This window comes from Fringilla coelebs, assembly GCF_963513975.1.
Source record: "Fringilla coelebs genome assembly, chromosome: 7".
Taxonomy (NCBI): Eukaryota; Metazoa; Chordata; class Aves; order Passeriformes; family Fringillidae; genus Fringilla; species Fringilla coelebs.
In genome coordinates, this window is record NC_140035.1 from 38,430,599 (window position 1) to 38,451,958 (window position 21,360).

Below are 21,360 nucleotides of genomic sequence, written 5' to 3' on the forward strand. Positions count from 1 at the left end.
GAGCACCGCTCGGCGGAGGGTGGGGAACCGCGGCCCAACTGCTCCTGCAGCTGCCCAAGGGCACTGCAGCCACACTGCTGCTCCTCCTGCGCCCCCAGAACTGCACCCCTCCCCGGGGGGGGAGCACAGACCTAAAGGACAGCTAATTTCATGCCTTTTACACCAAATTCCCTTTGGCGCAAAAAGAAAAATAACAGAGAAGTTTCTTATCTCCCTGGGGAATGTCTCGAGGCTGGAGCTGTTTTATTATCTGGGTTAGTTTGACATCTGAGAGGAGAAGATTGTGATCTGAAATCCGCAATGAGAAGGGGGTTAGTCCTTCCCTGCATTCATAAATAAATGACCAAGAAGAGATACGTGTCACTTTGTTTTCATTTACTGGGCTGAAGGTTCATCTCCAGAACAAAAGATCAGGAATTTATTGTCTTGTTAACTGTCTGGAGGCTTTTAATAAGGTGCTGCGTTGCTCTGACCATCTTACCATTCTGTAATTTGATTATCCAGACGTTCTGGTTCTTAATTGATAATTAATTTGAATAATGTGCAAAGAATTGAATGATGGAAGGGAGAAAGAGAAACAGATGGTTGGTCTATGCAGCTAGAAAACATTTAACGGGGGAAAAAACCATCACATTTGGAGCATAACAATATACTTTGTTCATCTCTGGGAAGAGACAATGGCATATGTTGTGGCTCATGTCTTCAAACTTCTGCCCTGGTTACAGAGAAGAAGGTGGATGGCAAAATGTGTGAGGCCTGGAGAGCTGGCAGATGTGAAATCTGGCACTGGTGTCCCTGGAGAGGGGAGATCCAGGCCACGCCGTGGTGCTGGTGTGGACAACCTCAAATTCCAGTCCTCCCTCATTGTGCAAAGGGGCTGAAGGCAGCGAGATGTAAAGCTGCAGCATCAGGGGCTCTGTGTGGCTGTTTGGATGTTTGGAAGGGATCTGTGTATTTTATGTTCTCAGGTTCATTCCTTGCCTCTGAGCACGTTACGAAGAAGATGCAACTCCAGGAAACAGAGAGCAGAGAAAATGGCCCTGAAACACCACCACTGGAAATGGCAGTGAAATGGGCACTTTAATGGGAACAGAGAGCAGGGAAAATGGCACTGAAAGGCCACCACTGTCCCCACCCCCTGCAACACCACTCCCCAAAGCCTCACTGCCCCTCCCAGCCCCTTATTCCCACCTTCAAAATTCCCACCAGCCTCTGGATAGGACGTGGCTACCAGGGTTTCTGCAAAGGACCCAGCCCCAGGGCTGTGCTCAGCAGTTTGTTCCAGCAGGGAGCCGTGGGCAGCTGCTCCTGACCTTCTCCCTTCACCCCCTGACATTCCAGGCTCCTGATTTGGTTTTCTTCAAGCCATGGCCTCCAGAACTCTTCCTTCTGGGGTTTCTGGCCATCACATGGCTGAGGCTCCTACAATTCTGAGCTTTTTGAAAGCATCTTTTCCTGGAACCTACATCCACTTTTTAATTTTTTTTTTTTTTCTGAAGGGATGTTACTTAAATGTGTTCACTCCTCCTTCAAGGGCAGACTATACTTATGGAGACAGCAGCAAGAGTAATGGCTGAAGGCAATTCAGGTTCCAGGAGGGAAATAGGAACAAACAAGCAATGCATTTTCTCCCATCCACCCACGGATGCCAAAGGCCCAAAGCCCTCACCTCACTGGAAAGATGAATCAGGAGCCCACAGACATGTTTGCTTTATTCTCTGGACAGTGCCATGCTGGTTCTGGGGCTGAAAGCAGCAAAGCTCTCTGCACAGTGCTCTTCCCTCCCCAAGCTAAATCCCATTTTACATTGAGGATGTGCAGGAGAACCTGTCCCCACACCCTTATGTCCAAACCAGTGCCCAGCACTCAGTCTCTATTCCTGAGCTGGGATTCCAAAAGGGGTCCAGCCGAGGTCAGCAGGATGGCAGGGGGATGCCTAAGGTCAAACATCACACACAATCCATTTTGGTAGGGCCTACAGAAATGATTCCTTCCATTTTTTCTGGCTTTCCAACCCCTCCAGTGGAGCAAGGAACCAAAAAAAAAAACCTGCTAAAGAGGCTCTCATCGATGCAAATGGATTGCAACGGTTTTTAAAGGAGTTAAATTTGCAGCCTGAACTACTTGGCAGAATCTCTGAAATCATTATTCTTTTATTCATAGCAGTAATAAATAATAATAAACCTAAACATCCCAATGGTCCCCACACCTCCTGCATCTCCCTAGCTGCAGATCTCGAACATGAATAATAATTACAGCTTATCAAATCAGCCCATGATTAGAGACAACAGAAAGACATTTCATATTGTTAACTTCCTCGCACAAGACGGGAAAAAAATCAGGTCATAGGGGTATTAAAAATTTATATCATAGCATTTGACTTGACTCGTCTCTTAAAAAGGAAAAAAAGCCAGCATGTATTATGTATTTAGGCAATTCCTTTTAAACCCTCTCCCGAATGAGCACCAGACAGGCCAATAACTTGATAGATGGATGGCTCCATCCAGCCCGTGTGCATATTTTATACACACACACACACACGTGCAGACACTCACCAGGCACTCACACCTATATAAAACACCATACACATACACACACAGAGGTATAAATCTATTTATAGCCCTCAGCTGAAGGCAGATGCAGAGCTAATGTTTAAGAAAGAAAAAAAAATCCCTAGGCAGAGATAGCATCTTATTTAAATCTGGCAGCTTTGGAAGAGCAACTTTTTTGCCAATTTTTTGTGGAGCTGCAGCAACCTCAGCAGAGCTTGGTTCATTAGCTGCCTGATTCCTGTTTGAGTTTGCTGCTTGTGTTGTTTGTTTCTCTTTCCTTAGGTCATTTTTCTGGCTTTTGTAGTCCAGAAAATACCTCGACAAGGGAAAAAAGCAAGTCCTTGATGCCGTGGAGCACAGAGGAAGGAGTGGAATAAATCAAGTCAAGCAAGAGGCTGAATTCTCCTCTCATCTCTCAGGAGATCATGAGACGGAACCAGCTCCTGCTTGGATGATTTTCAGGACCCACATCGTGCCCTGTTCACCTGCTGGGGCTGCACATTTGCTCTAGGCAGGGGAGCTCTGCAGAGCTGGGGTCCCTGCTGTGGGCAGGTCCCATCCCATCCCATCCCATCCCATCCCATCCCATCCCATCCCATCCCATCCCATCCTAAACCATCCCATCCCATCCCATCCATCCCACCCCACCCTGTCCTGCCAAAGATGTGCTCGAGCACCTCCCTAGTTCAAGGGGAAAATGAACAATTTCACTCAAAGCTGCCCAAGGCTGCCCTGATCTTGGTGCCCTCTCCAGCTGACAGAAGAAGAAGCCTCCCAGGCTCTCTGGATGCTTCCTCGTTCCTTGGACCCTGGCTCAGAGTTTTCTCCAGCCCATTACAGCTGTTCTAAAACCCAACCAGAATCCTCACACCACTCAGGAAAATCCTTCCACACGTTTCCATGCAAAAATTCCCTTTTCATGAGAGACACGGTGCCGTGTCCAAGGGTGCCAGCACCACATCTCTCCAAAATGCTGCTGGAAATCTTGGAAAGGCTGAGCCCGCAGAGTGCTGCAGCAAATGTCTCTGTGCACATGCCCTGGCACCAGCCTGCTCTTTTCAGGAGAGGTCAGCACATTTACATAGATGCTTCAATAGAGCAGCCGCCAAAATCTCCTCTAAGATGTTTTGAAAGCTTAAAAAAAAAACTAAAAAAAAAAACCCCAAAACCCTCAAATATATTTTTTTTCAACATCTGCAGTCAGTGAAAGGAGAGATGCAAATCTGCTGTCATTTGCATGCAAATTTTTTTTACATCAAATCAGTGACAGAATGCACAATAAACACACTTTAAATTGAAATATTCCACGTTCACTTCCTCCTAGCCTTGCCTGCAGCTGGGATTCAATTTTCATGCACAGCTCCACACAGGTGACCGTCCTCCAACGGCTCTGAAGCCAGGAAGAGTGTGGGAAAGATGGAATTACAGAGGCGAAGTAATTGCAACCAGCTCATGACTCAAAACCCAGCTGTCATGAGAGAGAGTAAAGATGAAGGTTCTTCAGAAATAAATGCTGTTGAAAGAGTCTGTATCTGTCTCAAAGCCTAAAGCATCCTTTATGATAATCACTAACATTTTGATCACAGGGAAATATGATAATCGCTCGCCCCGGAGTCCACGCAATCAGGAATAATAGCAAATATCTCTGTAAGGCTTGTTTGCTCCAGGCTCTGAGCACTCAGCCCTGTAGGGGAGGGCAGTGCTGCCAGCGTCACTGCGGGGCTGGCCCAGGCTGGCCAGCCAGGGAAGGGGCTGCCTTGGGCCCTGCGGGAAGAGCAGTGGGGCTGGAGCAGAGCTGGGCTCCCCCCAGGGCCAACAGCCACCCCTCTGTGTCCCATGGCCAGCCCAGTTCTAGCTCCAGGCCCACACATCCCTATTCTCCAGCTATTCCCATCTCCACCACCAGCCCTGTATCAAGCCCCAACCCCATCTCCATCCTCATCTCCATCCCCATTTCCATCCCCAACCCCATCTCCATCCTCATCTCCATCCTCATCTCCATCCCCATTTCCATCCCCAACCCCATCTCCATCCTCATCTCCATCCTCATCTCCATCCCCATTTCCATCCCCAACCCCATCTCCATCCTCATCTCCATCCTCATCTCCATCCCCATTTCCATCCCCAACCCCATCTCCATCCTCATCTCCATCCCCATTTCCATCCCTACCCCCAACCCCATCCCCATCCATCCCCATTTCCATACCAGCCCCATCTCCATCCTCGTCTCCTTCCCCATTTCCATCCCCAACCCCATCTCCATCCTCATTTCCTTCCCCATTTCCATCCCTATCCCCAACCCCATCCCCATCCATCCCTATCTCCATCCTCATCCCCTTCCCCACCCATCGCAACTCCATCTTCATCCCCATTCCCATTCACTTCCCCTCTCCATCCCTATCTCCATCCCCAAACTCATCTCCATCCCCATTCTTCATCCTCATCCACTTCCCCATCCATCCCTATCTCCATCCCCATGCCCTTTCTCTTCCCATCTCCACCCCTGTCTCCATCCCCACACTTCCCTCCATCCCTATCCCCATCCCCGTGTCCATCCTCGTCCATCCCATCTCCTTCCTCCCCTCCCTCTCCATCCCTTCCAGAGCCTGCTGGTTTCAGCAGTGTGCTCCAAGCCGTAGCTGGTGCTTCACTTTTCCTGCCAGGGAAAAACCCCTCCTGGGGTCTGCCCAAACCCCTTCCTGCTGTAATTTAACCCCTCTCATCCTGGTCATGCGTGGTCAGCTGGATATTTGTCTCCAGCAGCTCCCAGCTCCCTCCACCCCCCATGGCACTGCACATCCACTGAGTCCATCCCAGCTCCCATTCACCAGGAGGGCAAACCAAAGGAAACTCTGGGAAATCAATCCTTTGTGTTTCACAGCCCGAGGCCAGCTGGGAACCCTTTGGATGCCTCGGTGTGTTGCTCTCTGATGCTGTGGGAGCAGGACAGGCTGCCAGGGCTGGCCCCAGGTGCCTGTCTGAAGTCACCTGGATCTGTCTGGGCCCCTCAGCAGCCACAGCTGCTCACAGCAAACCTTCACGCTGTTAAAAGCCACATTTTCCCCCAGATTGCTCAGAGAGGCTGCAAAGGCACTCAAGGCCAGTTGGGGAGATCTCCCTGGAAGTTAAGCACCCAATCCGCATGCCTGTGAGGAATGAGATGCCTGTGAAATCCAGCCTCGGGCACTTCTGAGCTCCTCCTGGAAGCCCAGGTCACCCTGGACACAGGTCGGTGAAGCAGAGCTGCACACACCTTCCTGTGCTCACTTCTGCACGTGGCAGAGCCTCCAAGCACAGGGAAGCATGGAGGGCACACGCTGGAGAAATTCCAGTGGCATTCCCCCCAAAACCCCACTGCTGGTGCCCCCTTGTTGAGCCACTGCCTGTGTATTCTGAAGGGAACTTCTCCAGATTGTCAGAATTGCTGAAAAAACCCAGCCCTGAAAGGGTCCCAAGCATTCCTGATTCCTGTTTTCCTGCAGGAGGAAATGTCTGGGATAGAGCAGTGAGGTGTGAAGGAACATCACTTGTCCCTGTGGGAATGAATGTGCTCTCCTGGGCACTTTGCTATCTAAAGGCCATTTAAAACACAGAATGGCTGAGCTGCTTCTTTTCTCCTTTTGCTTTTTTTTCTCCCAAGAAATTAAAAGTCCTGTTAGAGACCCCCTTATCTGGCAGGTGAGGGGATAATTGGAAGTGCCCTGGTAGAGCTGACATGTCCGGAGATACGGCGAGGAGCAGCAGGAACATCTCAGAGACACAGAAACTTAATAAACCTTGGGGGGGAATCTAATAATCACTTGGCTGTCTCAACAGCTCCTTAGCTGATAGAAGAGCCACTCATTTTTCACTGCATGTCCACTGTTCTTTAGGCCTGTGAGAGCTCCCATAAAACACCCACGCTCCGACGTGTCCTGAGTCAGCAGCACATCTGCCCAAGGTCTCCTTGGCAAACCTCGGCGGCTGCCTCTGGAAAAGCTCAGACACTGTCCGCTGTGGGTCAGCCAGAAAATATTTTCTCCCTGGCTTATGTGCCCAGAGGCTTGAAAAAATGCTATTTGTGGCCATCTCCCACCTTTTCTGTTAAAAATAAAGCTTGAGCGCTGCCCAGGGCTTTGTGGAAAACCATCAGGAAAGCACTGGCACCAGGAATGTGGAGGGAAGCAGGCAGTGCCCTTCTGGTGCTCCACTCCCCTTTCCATTTCCCCTCACATTTGTTGGGCAAGACCCTCCCAGGCTGAAATCCAGCACGGGGGTGCAAGGACAGGTCCCCATCACAGCCATCCCGTGGGACACGTGGGCCGAGCCCTTGCTCTGTAGGAGATGTGCCAGCACGGGCAGTTATTCCAGACCAGGCACCATAAAAGCAATTCCAGCTCTATTTCCTCGTGCATGAGCAGGTTTCCCCTGCCCTTTGGCCTCCCTCAGATTTTTATGGTAAAGCTTTTAAAATAAAACAGTTGCACAACCTCAAGCATGGGCCCCCAGCTGCCTTGGGGGTGGCGTGGCTGGTTACCTGTACAGAGGCTGTGGACAATTCCTGGAGCCACCCTCCACGATGGATTTGGGGTCACCAGTGGGGATATTTTGGCTCAGAGGTCCCCAGTTTGCGCACACTGCAGGTTCATGGTGGGTGTGCTTCCACAGAATCATGGAATCACTGATGTTGGAAAAGGCCTTGAGTCGCACCATGAATGATCACCGCCACGTTCACCAATAAACCACGTCCCCAGTGCCACATCTACTCCTTTTCTGAACTCCTCCAAGGAAAGGTGACTCCATTCCAGGTCCTGCATGATCCCTGCGTGCATCCCCCATGGACAGCAGGGAAGAGGCAAAGCCCAGTGTGGAGAAATCCAAGCAGCTGGAGCAGAGGAAAAAAAAAACATCTGCACTTTTCCGACCTGACTGCTCTTGTATTTGTTTATTAAACACAGGTCTGGGGAGGAAATGCCTCGCTGTGGTGACAGGCTGTGTTTCCAGGGTTATCCTGGAGCACAAGGCAGGACAAGAGCCATTTCTCATCCCCATAACTGGGGAGAGCACGTTGGCAGATGGGCATCAAGGGACGTTTACATGCTGTGAGGTGCTCCTCACCAAATTAAGGGCTTTCTCTGTCACCCTTCTCAGCACCTTGCAGCAGGCAGGACTGTGCTCAAAGTCCTGCATCAGGCCACCAGGTTTATGGAATTTGCCTTCCCTGCTTCTCATCTCATGCCAGAGTGTCTTCCCAGAGGTAAATTTAAGAACAACCTCCCTCCACCACCCAGGTGTCCTTGGGTTTGCTCATCACTGGCAGCAGCTCAAACCCCAGACCAGGATGCCCGGCAGGGACTGGGCATGGGATGGTCACAGAGCATTCCCGGGTTCCTCAAACCACCTTCCATGAAATGCTCCACCTCCCCTTCCCCTCCTCCCCCTCAAAAAATCCAGCCCTGAGCCCAGCCACTCCCAGCTCCTCCACAGCCATTTCCCAGGTTCCCAGACTTAACTGTCGAGGCTGCAGACACATTTATTATCTTTTTTTGCCATGCCATCTGGCATTTGTGTATCAGAAGAAGATTATATCTATGTCAAACAGGGGGGAAAATATCTCTCCCTGTAACAGTTGTAGAAGCAAGGGGGAGAAAAAAATACGTTTTAAAAAAAAAATTAAATCCCGAGGACCATATGGAAGACTCTTTCTGAAGTGATCTATCTGGAGCAGTTTGGAGGTGTCACAGCCAATGCGCAGCTCCTGGGCTCGCTGGCAGAGGAGCAGGGCGGCAGCGCCGGGCTACCCGAGCCTGGAATAGCCTGGGAAGGTGAACTACCCCCCTCTCCTGTCCCGGGATGGGGGCAGCGAGGCAGGAAAGAGGAGAGGGAACAAAGCAGGACAGCTTGCAGCATGCCGAGTGAATCAGAGCAATGGCCTTTCTTTGCCTTTCGGGGTTTTATCAGCGCGCGTCTTGCGAAAGCGAGAGGTGTGAACCCGCCGTGGAGCCCGGCCAGGTTTGCAGTGCCTGCTCCGAGCCTCCCCGTGCCGGGATCGTGGAAAATTACCGGCTTCTCCTGCCAGGGCTGCCACACCGGCCTTGCCAGGGCCAAGGAACCAAGCCTGGCACGGCCCGGTGAGCACCGAGAGCGACCGGCACTGCCACCGCGTCCCGCGGTGTGCGGGGCGGGCACCGGGCTGTGCCCAGGGTGTGCCCTCGGCTCGGCAGGGTGGGCACGGCTCCTCCTGGCTTGGCAAGGCGGCTCCACGGTCACCTCCTCACCGAGAGCATCCTCTGCAGCGCCCCGGCTCCATCCTCCAGCTGGGAGAGCACGGGGAGATGAAGCACTGCCAGCAGCACCCAGGAGAAGTCCTGCTGGGAAGGTGGAAGCGCCAGCAGGGCACGGGCGGCTCCTCCTTTCCCAGGCCGGGGCTGGCGGTGCCTCGGTGCGCCGGGAGCAGCTCCCGCGGGGCAGCGCCGCAGCCGGGCCGGGAAAGCGGCCCCGGCACGCCCTGGCCGAGCGAACGGGCTGAGAGCGAGCCGGCTCAGGCAGCCCGGCCCATCCTGCGGGGACACGGGGTAAACAAAGGAAATACCACGAACTCAAACAGCATCACTGCCCAGGGCGCAGCCGGCCGGCTTCCCCGCTCCTCTCGGGAAAGGCTTCTCGCCTCTTCCCCTTTTTCCCCCCTTCTGCAATTGGTGCTCTTGGCTCTGGGGATCAGTTCGGCCGGTATTTATTGTACTCCGTGCCCCCCAGAACTGCCCCTGGGTTTTAGCAGTGCCAACCAGAGCCGCTCCCTCCCTGCTGCGATGGCCGGGGCAGATGTTTGCTGGTGTGGTGGCGGGACGGAGGGAGGGAGTGAAGCCCCAGCTGCTCTCCGCTCTTCCTGCTGCGAAAGTTTATGCCGTGGAGTTATTTTTACCAGGAAACCCAGCTGTGGTCAGAGCTCTTCTGGCAGCTGCCCAGCCCTGGGGGTGAAGAGCACCAAAACCCACTGTTCCAGCACCCCACCCCGTGCTGACCTCCCTGCCGGGTACCGTCCCTCTGCCCCCACATCCCCCACATCAGCATCCCTGCAGGGCGTCCCACGGGGCAGGGACGTGCCAGCGGCTGCTCCCGGAGCTGCTGTCCCTGCCCATCCCACTGCAAACACCCACGGTGGCAGCTCTGCCCTGGGCCCTGTGCCACTGACAACAGCCTGAGTCACCCGGGATGTCTCGTTGGGACTTGAGCGTGGCACCCCAGATTTTGGGGAGAGGTGGAAAGCAGCCAAGGGGCAGAGAGGCAGCTGAAGAGCAGCAGGATCATTTAGAGGGCTCCAGCCTCCTCTGCCCTGTCCCAGGAACACAGGAGCCCCACACTGAAGGGTATCCCCAGCCCAGCCCACCATTGCCCCTGTGCTTACAAGGACACAGAAGTCAGCCAGGTGGGGCAAAAATTTCCATCTATGTTTTTTCATTGTAAAAATTCTTCTGGAAATGCAGAATAAAGTATGAAAGCCCTGCTACCAAGCCAAGGCTGCTTGTGATCCATCCTGCATCCAGGGAGAGAAGATCCTGTTAAAACTGCTCCCTGCAGGTCTGGGGCTGAGGAAGGGGGGCTGCCAGGCTGGCTTAGCAAAGCTGGTAAGGACACCCTCAAAAATAACTTGTTAGAAAACGTGTCCCAGCAGAAATGCTCCTGAGGCTGCTTGTGGCTTGCTTGTTTAGGCTTTTCCATCCTCTCCAAGGATGCACCTGGAGCCTGCTCCATGCTCCAAACCCCCCTCTTCAGGGTCACTTGGAAAGCTCTTACTGTGGAGAACAGGACACTCATTCCTGCCTTGACCTCTCTCTGCAGAAGCCTCTCCAGACTCACTCATTCCTCTCTTTGGTTGCCTTCACAAAATTTTTGGACATTTCCCATCCCCAGTTTGCTCTGGCAGCCCCAGCAGTGAGTCCCCTGCCCTTCTGCACCCAGATTCTCCTTTTCCCACCTGGCCTTTTATTAGAAAAGCCCTCTCCTCTGGAAAATCCCAGACTCAAAAATCCCTGACTCCATCTCCAGAGGAGCTCCTCCAACACTGCAGGTTTGGGCAGGAGATCTCCTTCCCTACCAGCATCCTTGCTCTGCATTGGAACTCCCCATCCTGCACACCCAGGCCTGTGAGCTGCTGTTCTGCAGGAAAAGAAGGGGATGAGAGAAATGAAGACGGGTGAGGGGAGGATGGATGTCAGCTCAGGAACATCTGAGTGGAAATGAGAGCTGGCAGTCACTGAGGATCCCAGTTCTTTTTCTGTTATCTGTTTCGTTAGATTTTATTTCTGTTCCAGGAAAACTGGGGGGGGAATGTATCTGAAGTCAAACAAAACATTTTCTTTTGCTAAAAGGGAAGGATTTCATCTCTGCCTCAGCATTAGAATAATTTCCATTTCAAAAGTGGGCTGTGATTTTGAAATGAACATTGAGACCGTCCCATTCCCAAAGGCTGAAGTGGGATGTTTTGACAGACCTTTCCTTTTTTTTCCTTTTTTTTTTTTACCTCTAGGGCCCTTTTGCCTGGAATCACTATATCCCTGTAGTGAGCTCTGCATTTGACAAGCAGCAACTTTTCACCAGCAAACATCCCCTTAAATCTTGGTCAGTGGAGGCCAAGGTGCAGAGGTGCAGAGGTGCAGGGTCCTTGCCAAGCTCCCTCTGCCCTTGGATGCAACTTCCTCTATCCTCACCAATTCCTCCAGGATGTCCCCTGGCAATCCCCACAACTCATTAGCACTTAATACACAGCGAGAGGAGCCGGTACCTATTCCTCCCATCCAAAACAATCTCCCAATGTTTGGAAATAAACGGCAGAAATATGTCCCAGCAGGTGTTACCTCTCCAATGTTGTCTTGTTTGTAGCCAGTCACAAGACAACATTCCCATAACACCAGAGGTAAGCAGATGGCACTTATTAATTTACATCATAAACACTCTCTAATGTGTACACTGAGAAGCCACTTCTGTGGGAGGCAGCCCTACCTGGCTCACACGGAACATCTCAGCCCAAGCAGCTCACCTGAGAGCGGGAGCAGCGGTGCCGTGTCCCTGCCTTTCCCAGCGGCACCGGAGCGGTTCCGCGGCAGCCGCGGCCATCTGCGCCCCCCTCCCCACAGCTGTCCATAACCGCCCGCCCCAGGCGCCAAAGCGCAGAAAATTACACCCAAAGTTATTAGAGGCAGCAAGACTGCAGGCAGCATCAACACAGCATATGTCCCAAAGTAAACAGATTGCGTGGAACTTTCCGGAACGTGCCGAGGGCCCGGCGGTGCCGGCGCCGCTCTTCCCGAGACGCGGAGCTGCCCGCGGGGAGGGGGACGTGCGTGTGCTCCCCCGGGGCCCCGAGTGCAGCTCTGCTGCTGGCTCTGCTGAGCCACCCCACCGCGGGCAGGGGAGCTGGAATGGGAGCTGGAAGATCATGGCAGGGGCTCTCTTGGCCAGGCCACCTGGCACATCCAGTAATGATTGGGGCTGGATGGAGAATTAGCAACGCAGATGGGTTTGCACTAAAATAGCTCCGTCCCATCTCCCCCTCCCAGCCCTCCCCTCCTCTCTTCTGCAAAGCAGCACGGTCGAAAATTGGTGAGTTTTTAATTTTTTCAAGATTTTTTTTTTAATTCTGGAAAGAGGCACAAGTAAATGGGCAGCAAGAGGAGCACAACATCGCCGAGGGATCTAAAAGATGTTACCTTTTTTTGCTGAAGGTGGGGGAGCACCAGCCCTCCCTTCTTGCTGTGGACACTGTGGCTGCAAAGGGCTGTGGGAGAAGGAAGGACACCTCAAGAACTGCAGTGTAGCCTCCAACTCCAACCTGCCAAGAGCATCCAGCCTGCCTGTAAATCCCTGCCTGTGCTGCCTAATGCAGGGGCTGATCCCAAATCCACCCATCCTGCTTGGAGACCTTGGCAGTGTTGCTCAGAGGCCTTGTCCCCAGTGTCACCTGCGTTCAGCAGTGGCTGTGAGCACAGAGGGTAAAAACCCACCAGACACATCAGGAGGCTGTGATAAAAGGTCCAGGGCATAGCACCATCCCTGAAGGATTTAAAATCCACATGCCATCAGATCTGAGCAAGGGGAACCCCACAGCTGGTGCAGCACCTGCCCAGTGCCCCCTTCTCCTGCAGCCACCGCAGAGCCCAGGGCGAGGGCTGGATGCAGGGGAACATCACCCACGCTGCAGAGTCTGCACTGGGGAGAGGAAATTCACTCCAGCTGCCAGCTCTGGCTGATAAGACAATCTCCTTTCATCTCTTATTGCCTCTCACTCCACCCCTTCATTCTTTATTTTCTTTTTGGTTGCACCCAAGGGCCCCTGCTGCCCTGGGTGCCCTGCGTCACACTGACGTCAGGGAGGCAGCCAGGGCCACGATCATGGGGCTTCTTTCACAACCTGCCTGCCCTGGGGGCTCTCATTAATCAAGATCCACAGATAACAGCCCTGCAGAACGACTGCCAGCAGTCCCAAGGGAGCCCACACTGGTTTTTCCCAACAGGCGCCCTGGCAGAGGGGGAACAGGGCAAAGTGCTGGGAAAGGAGGCTGGAAAAGGGCAGGTTCAGGGCTGGAGGGACTCCAGGTGTGTGCACCGTGGCAGCACTGGGCTTGGAGAACCCCGGCCCAGTGGAAGGTGTCCCTGTCCATGGCAGGGGCAGGGAATGGGATGAGCTTTAAGGTCCCTTCCAGCCCAAACTCCTCTGTGATTGCTCCAGGGTTGGCACAGGACCTTCTGCATCCACCCTGGGACAAAAAAAGTAATGGATTTGGCCACAGGCCTCTGGCTCGGGCAGTCCTTCTTGTTTATCCATCCCATCCTGCTGGCTCGACACTCGGCTGTGGATACTGAGCATCAGCCCTGTCAGGAGACATCAGAGCCATCCCACATCCACATGGCAGTGAGAGGAACAAGTCTTCAGCTTTTCAATTTTCCCTTCTTCTCAGAGATCTTTATAAAAGAGAAGGGGGGAAAAAAAATCTTTAAGAGTTTCCCAGCCCTACCTCCTCCTCCTTCATGCTTGCTCCCAGCTGGAAAACAAGGATTACCTTAGCTGCTGGATTTCTCTTGCTCAAGGACAGTTATTTGCATGGCTTTGTGCTAAAGCCCTGGTTTTGGGAAGAGGGCATGAATTTAGGGCTCATTTCAAGCCACAACCCTCATTTTCAGAATGTGACTCCTCCTTCCTGCAAAATGAAAATCCATCCCTTGTCTTGGGGGGTGGCTCATTATAGGGAGAGGAGACCAGTGTGGTTTGCACATGGAAAAGAATTACTATGAGACGCTTCTTAAAACATTTTTTTTAATTGATGTGCTCCCAGTCTCCTGTTTGCTGGTGGGTAATTAAGTCAATTAACAAGCATCTGTTTATTTATTTCCCTCATTGATGGATGTAAGCAGTTTGGGTAGCAGTTTGTAACAAGGGCCCGCTGCAGCTTGCCCGCCGATCCATGAATATTCAGGCAATCGCTGCACTCCATCTACAGGACCTGCTCCTCCACCTCCAGGAACCTGGGAACGAGCTCCAGGGTGGGCAGGGATGGGACAGACTGTCAGCCTGGGGCTAGGATCCTGCCCTTGGCTGGACAGGGCTTGGAGCAACCTGCTCTGAGTGTCCCTGCCCATGGCAAGGGGTGGAACCAGATGGGCTTTAAGGTCTCTCCCATCCCAAACCAGTCTGTAATTCCATGATTCTAAATCCCTTTCTAATCTGCATTTTGGCAAAGTCCCTCGGGCACTCTCACAGTCCTCTTGGGGCTGTTTCTGCATCCCTCCTGCAGACCAAGGCTTCAGCATCCTTCAGAAAGCGTTTGAGGGCAGCTCATGGGGGCTGGAAGCCCGCACCCACCTGCCCTGAGCCCAGGGGGAGATGTCAGATGTAACAGCTCACCCAGGCACAGCACTCTCCTCCCCACGTCCAGTGCTTCCCGGGGGGCTGGGGAGAGCAGCAGCTCCCTGGGAATTTGTCTGTCTTGGGATCACCCAGGTGGATCTCCACCAAGCCCGCTGGCCCTCCTGGGGGTCTCCCCAGGACCTTTTTGGGGTCACCAGAGCACCCCGGACACCTCTGTCCCCAGGTCCTTTGTGAAACACGCTCTGCATGCCGAGAGCCAAAGGGCCAGCTGCTCCCACGTGGACCAAACAACTCCCAGCGCTGCCTTCAAAGAGTTACTTAATCACAGGCAGAACAATTAAGGAGGCCTCGGAGCCAGAGAAAAAGGGTTTAGCAGACTCTGGGCAGAGCATTCATCACGGCAGCAGTTCTGCAGGGGCGCATCTGCTGCTGACTCCTCTCCTCTCCTCTCCTGCAGACGCACCGGTTTTATTGCCGTGTCAGCACCAGGGATGTTTACTCTCTCCTGGAGCCCGAGCCCTGCAGCGCTGAACGCGCGGCTTTTCCACGAGCTGGGGGGAGAGGGATGCTCCCAGCCCGGGGAATTGCCATCAGCACCTCGGAGGAGGCTGCACCAAAAGCGCTTGTGGGGCTCCCCACCCCTGCCTGCGTGCCTTCGAGAAGGGAGGGCAAGGCTCCTAAGCACCCTTTCAAAATTCCTCGGGTTTGGTAAATTAATTAGTTTAAATGAGCAATTAGAGCTCGATTTAGCACTAACTCGTTGCAGCTCTGCTGGATGGCAGCGCCTTCCCTTCTCCCACTCTTCAAATTAGAGTTTTGGGGTTTTACAGGAAAAATCATCAGGGCTGGGAGTGAAGTCAGGCATGGAAGAAAATAGGGATGAAGAAGGAAGAAACAGTGGGTGAAGGAGGGCACAGGTGGGAGGGTGCAGGGTGCAGGGAGATGGTCATCCTTGTTTCTCCATGGTGCTGGAGATTTGGCCAAAACCTGCTTTTGGACATGTCCAGGTCAGCCTCGTTTCAGAGCTCACAGAAATTTGCCATTCAGTTTTCAGAAAACTCAAAAAAAGTCCAACAGGAGGCCCAGAAAAAAAAAACCCTCCAATTTACATCAGAGCAGGAGGCATCATAATAAAAATAATAACAGTAATGATAATTGGATGAAAGTTTGCTGTAATGAACTGGCTGCAGCCCAAAGCTGCTTAATAGCAGCTCAATTTCCTTGTGACAACTCAGTGAAGACACGGGAGAAATTCACATCCCATGGCTTTGTTGATAAGTAAAAGATCCCTTCGTGGCAGCGCTGGGACCTTTCTTCCACCCACACTGACCCCAGAGAAGCCAACGTGGTCCTTGATGTCCCTGGATCCCTGGCCAGGCTGGATGGGGCTTGGAGCAACCTGGCATAGTGGAAGGTGTCCCTGCCTGTGGCAGCAGGTGGAATGGGATGGGCTTTGAGGTCCCTTCCCACCCAAACCAGTGTGGGATTCCAAAATTCCACAATAATTGCACACTCTGAGCCCTCCTTTAATTCTCTTTTGAGTCTCCTGAAGACAACCGATGGAGACATCATTTTCCTGGGCAAATGAAATTATCTGCTTCTTCCCCCCAAGGAAATAATTTGTATTCTGCACCTTTTCCTTAGTCCCACACCATTTGAGAGAGGGTTGACTTATAGATTTTGGAGGCTCTCTTTTCTCCCACTGCTGCCAGAAAGGAAATGGCCCAGGCACATGCTGCCCTGGCTGAGTTTTGTGCCGAGCACTCTCCGTGTCCCCCATGGACAGGGATGCAGGCGTGAGGTAGTGCAGGAGCTCACACAGCACCTGGCCCTCCAAAGATGGCATGGAGGAGGCACATCCTGACCACAGAAAGGGGTTCTTGATTTGAATTCCAGGGAGGAGAAGGAAAAAAGGGGGATGGTTTTGGGGGCCTTTCCAGTCCAGCCCAAAGAGGGTCACTCTCACCGTTATAATTAGAGTTAATAATTACCTCTGCCTGGTATCCTCCTCTCTCCAGCCCTTTACACATGGAGCCAACACAGAGCAGGATGGGAAGGATCCAGCAAGGATGAGAGCTCTGGAGACACAGGGAGAGAGGGTGAGATATCCCATCACTGCGTCCCTGCCAATCCCCACTCCCTGAAGGGCCAGAGCTGCATCCTGGCATTTATCAGGAGAGAAACAAACCCAAAACAACCAACCAACCAAAGCAAACAAACAGACAAAAAGCCTGCTCCTCCAGACAAAACAAATAATTTTAAAAACCCCAATTCTCCCCCCATGAAAAAAACCCAAACCTCTAGTCCCCTCAAAATACAGTACTTGCAAAGAAACAAGCAAAAAAAAGAAAAAAAGAAATAAAAAACAATCAAACAGACAAGCCCCGAAGAAACCCAGCCCTCCCCAAAAAAAAAATTTAAAAACCCAACACCTCAAAAAAAAACCCCATCCTCAAAAAACCCCCCCAAAAAATGAAACAAAAAACACAACCCCAAAACCCACCCCAAAATAAAACACAAAAACCCCCCAAATCCCTAGAAACAAACAAACAAATGCAAAATGAAACCAAACCCACCCCAAAACCCTCTCAAAAATAAAAAACCTCCTTCAGAACCCCCTCCCCCCCCCAAAAAAAAAAACCACCAAAACAAACAGAAAAACCTTCAACACCCTGACAAAACAACAGGTTTTGCTTTGAACATGGAAAACTCTCTGCAGGGAAGGGAGATGCTGCCATCCACATCCATCCTGAGCTTCCCAACAAACCATCCAGGGGTAGCACTTACCCTTGGCCAAATCTGTGCATGTCCAACCCCCCTGGCTTTATCTCCTTGGGCCATTCCTTGGGGACATCTCGTCCTTCCTTGGGCTGTCCGGGCCTGGCAGGTGTTTGGAGCTGCTGCCCCTCAAGGGAAGAAGGGGCTGCTCTGGGCTCCTGCTCAACAGGAACATGAAATAATCCTCATGGCATCATCTCAGCTGGCCTTGCCTCTGCTCCAGCTGCTCCTGCCTCTCCCCCAGAGGTGCAGCTGCCTTGGAGGAGCTCTGGGTTGGAGGAGGAGAGGTTTTGCCATTTGGCCCCTGCACTTTCTGGGCTGGTGGGGCTGCTGACACTCAGCAAAGGCAAACATGCATTTCCTGCATCTCCCCGTAGAAGGAACTCAGGGAAGGGTTTGGGGGGCTAAAAGTAAAAAGTAAAAATAAGTGGAACCCCTAATTAAGCTGGAGGCAGCAGCACAACAGACAAGAGGGTCTCCATGCCTGGGGTTTAGGGTGGATTGTAAGCCAACAGGGCTACAATCCTACAGGAAACTCATCCTGCTGCTTCCTCAGCTCCTGCCACAGCTCTGGGTCAAACTCACAGTCATGTGGGGACAGTGGGCACCTTTGGGACTAACTGGAAATCATAAAATCATGGCATAGTTTAGTAGTTTAGGTTGGAAAGGATCTTAAGACCTCATGTTGTCCAACTCCCTGCCATGGGGAGGCACACCTTCCATTATCTCAGGTGGCTCCAACCCCATCCAACCTGGCCAGGGATGGAGAGTCCACAGCCTGGAGTTGCTGCCTGCTTTCTTGGTGCCCAGAAATTCTCTCTCAGAAAGTGTGGACTTTCCCCTTGAATCAGCACTACCATGGATACTCCTCTCTCAGAGAATTTCCCCAGATCTGCCACTGCTGCAGAAAGTGCTGAGGCTGGACTGGCAAACACCCCGAGCTTGGAAAACACAGGCTGAGCCTGGAAAGGGGAGAGCAGAACTGTCGGCTTCCAGGGTACAACAAACAGAGATTCCTCTGGTATTCACATGTTCCTTAAGAGAAAAAATGGTATTGAAAACACCCCATGTCAGAACAGAACTTCCAGAACAGCCCTTGCAGTGGCTCTGGCAGGGATGGTGGGTGGGAGCATCATCCTCACAACATTCCTCCCAGTTAGGTACAGACCTGGTGACAAGGGGATCTGGGTCACATTTCTGGAGGTTTTGGGGGTCCTGTCTCCTCTTACCTCTGCACTTGGGAGGGAACTCTCAGCACTCCTTCCTTCTCCTGCAGCTGGGAGCAGGTGCTGATGCATCTCTTTGCTACGCTGGCTGCTCCAAGCTCCCTTCCTCATCGTCACAGATGAGCTTTGTGTCTGGCTGCAGCCTTCAGTGCTTCAGGGCTGGATCTCAGGATCAGAGAATCCCAGAATCCCAGAATGGTTTGGCTTGGAAGAGACCTTAAATCCCATCTCATTGCAATCCCCTTCCACTGTCCCAGGTGGAATGTGATGCTGCCACGGTCCTCCCTCACACAAGTCCCTGCAAAAGGCTGAGGGATGGAGCAGCCAATGCTCAGGGAGAAAGGGAACCCCTCCCAGGACTGCTGCCTGCCCTATGGTGCCTGGAGAGGGGCAGCCACACAATGCAGGGATTACAATAAACCCATCAATCAGTCCAGGGAAAGCAGGGAGCATAAACACCCCTATCATCCCTGAATACACAGGGAAGCAGGCTTATGAGCAGAGGCAGGAGTTTTAATAAATACCCATTCCTGGGGAAAGTCAGCCTCTGGCACCAGCACAGTGGGACCAGTGGGATGACTGGTGTCCCATTGGCACAGAGAGGAGATGGAGCCTGTGACCCACCTGCCTGGCACTGGGGATGTGGCTAATGTGACTTGGAGCACCTGGGATAGAGGAAGGTATCCCTGCCCATGCCAGGGGGTGGAACTGTGTGGTCTTTAGAGGCCCTTCCAACCCAAACCATTCCATGTACAAAGAGCTTTTGGAGCTGTGCCCACCCCACTGCCCTCCCTCCACCCTGTGCTGGATTTAAACCAAAGCAGCATCTGAAATGATTGCCCTGAACCTCCCTCCCAGCTGCCAGCTACATTTTCTGGGCCACAAGCCCCTGTCAACCCATTCCCTGAAGGATGCAAGGAAATCTTCAAATGTGATGTGGCAGCCTTTCCTCCCTTTGTTACGGGCAGCACCTCCTGAGGGATGAGCCCTGTATTTATGCCCTCGGCTAGAGGATGCTCAAGCAGGCTCCAGCTCCAGGGGGACAGGCAGCATCTGACTCCATCCTCCATCCTCCTAAATCCCTGACTCTTCAAAATGCCTCCTTTCTCCAAACCACCCTGCAGGGGACCAGGCCCAGGGTGAACTCCAGCCCCTGACGGCCACAGAGGCAGCTCTTCCCCTGCAGCTTTCTGCTTGCTTAAGCACTGCTTCTGCTATTAAATTCAGAAAAGCAATAACATCCCCAGCAATAGATGCCACTCACGATAGCTCAGGGAGCAGATAAGGCTCCCAGAAATATGTTATTCCTGTTCAAAGCCTTGGTCACAGTGACCTCCGCAGATACTTTAAACTCAAGCTGGTTTAAATTTGGTTCTTTGTCATTGCCTCCACTTTTTAAGGAAACTTTCAGTGATCCTAAGCCCTGCTCATATCTGCTGTGCTCTGGTTTCTTTCTTCATTTAATGGGGCAAAGACTAGTTAATTAAAAAAAAAGATCTCCATCTCCCAGCTGACAGGCTGCCCTTGGCTGACCAATCGTGCTCCCCACCCCTCTCCTTCTCCCTTCCCCCAGGAGATGGAAACCAGCCCTTTGATGGGATGTGTTGGCACCTCACAGGGATCCAGGATATTTTTTTTTAAAAAATAAAGAAGCAGAGTCAGTTTGCTCCCTACTGAACCCCAAAGCTGGGGAATGTTACTGCTTTAGGATGCAACCCAGTCCCACAGCATTCCCACACTGCAGCCCCGGCCCAGCCCTGCAGGAGATGGGACCTGCACCTCTCCCACTGCTTCCACTGAGGTGTCCATCACCAGCAGGAGATGGAGGCAGCTCCAGGCCCTAACCCTGCACCTCACACCTCTGCTTTAGGCTCCTGAGGTGCAGGTAGGAATAAAACTGGTTTTTTCCCCAAAAAAGGCTCCTTCCTCCCGTCGGATGGCATGGCCTGTTTGGGACCCCCACATCTCCTCCCAGCCAGGACCAGGCTGGCTCCTGGAAGGGGCAGAGACCAGAACAGCCAAAGCCAGGCAGGCTGGGCAGCTGGAGAGAGAGGGGCAGGGTGCTTTCATGGAGCCCCACATGGAAAAGCTCCCCTATCCCTCTCCCCACACCATTTTCAATGCAGAAGCTGCAGACACACACGGCTGCATCCCAAACCCCTCCGTGTAATTACAGATCCACGGTTTCTTCTGGGCCTCCACTTATTTAATCATCCTTTCTCATCTGCCTCTAATACCCTGAGCTCTGTCAGAGGGCAGAAACACAGCCTTTACATCCAGAAGGACAAGAGTTCCCTGCAACAGCTGCTATATTTAACAGAAAAAATACACTGGGTTGCCATGGCAACCCTGGCTTCTAAAAATAGACCTGCCATATCCAGCACAGCCGAGAGCACAGGCAGTGCTGACGGAAGCTGCTTTCCCCGAGCGCTGGGGAATGGAAGTAAACTTTTATTCCTCGCTGGAATCGCCACGGAGCAAACCCTGAAAAAAAAAAACAAAAATCACACCAGCCTTTGCTAATTAAAGCCTTGTTGGAAGGATCCCCACTTCCCTTGGCTCAGGGACTGATCCCTGAACTGCAGTTCCTGGCATCAAAAGGGTGCTTTGGGAACGGGGGGCAGGGCTGGAGCCAGCTGGGTGAAGATGGAGGGATGGTGCTGGATGTGGTTGGTTTTCCTGCTGGCACTGACACGCTGAGGCTCACAGTGCCCAAGCGCCCACGGCTCTGGCAGCAGGGTCACCCCAGCCAGCAGAGCTGCCAGGGTAAGGCTGGCTTTGGGCACCCTCAGCGGGCACCCAGCCTTACCTGGAGTGCTTCAAATGACCTGCAGAGAGCCGGGATGGGGATGCACAGCTTTCCAAATGGCCTTTTTCCCTGTTCCACCAACAAAACCAGTTCTCTGGGCATTGAATCAGGAGCGTCCTCCTCCCCCACTGGAACACAGACCCTGTCACCAAA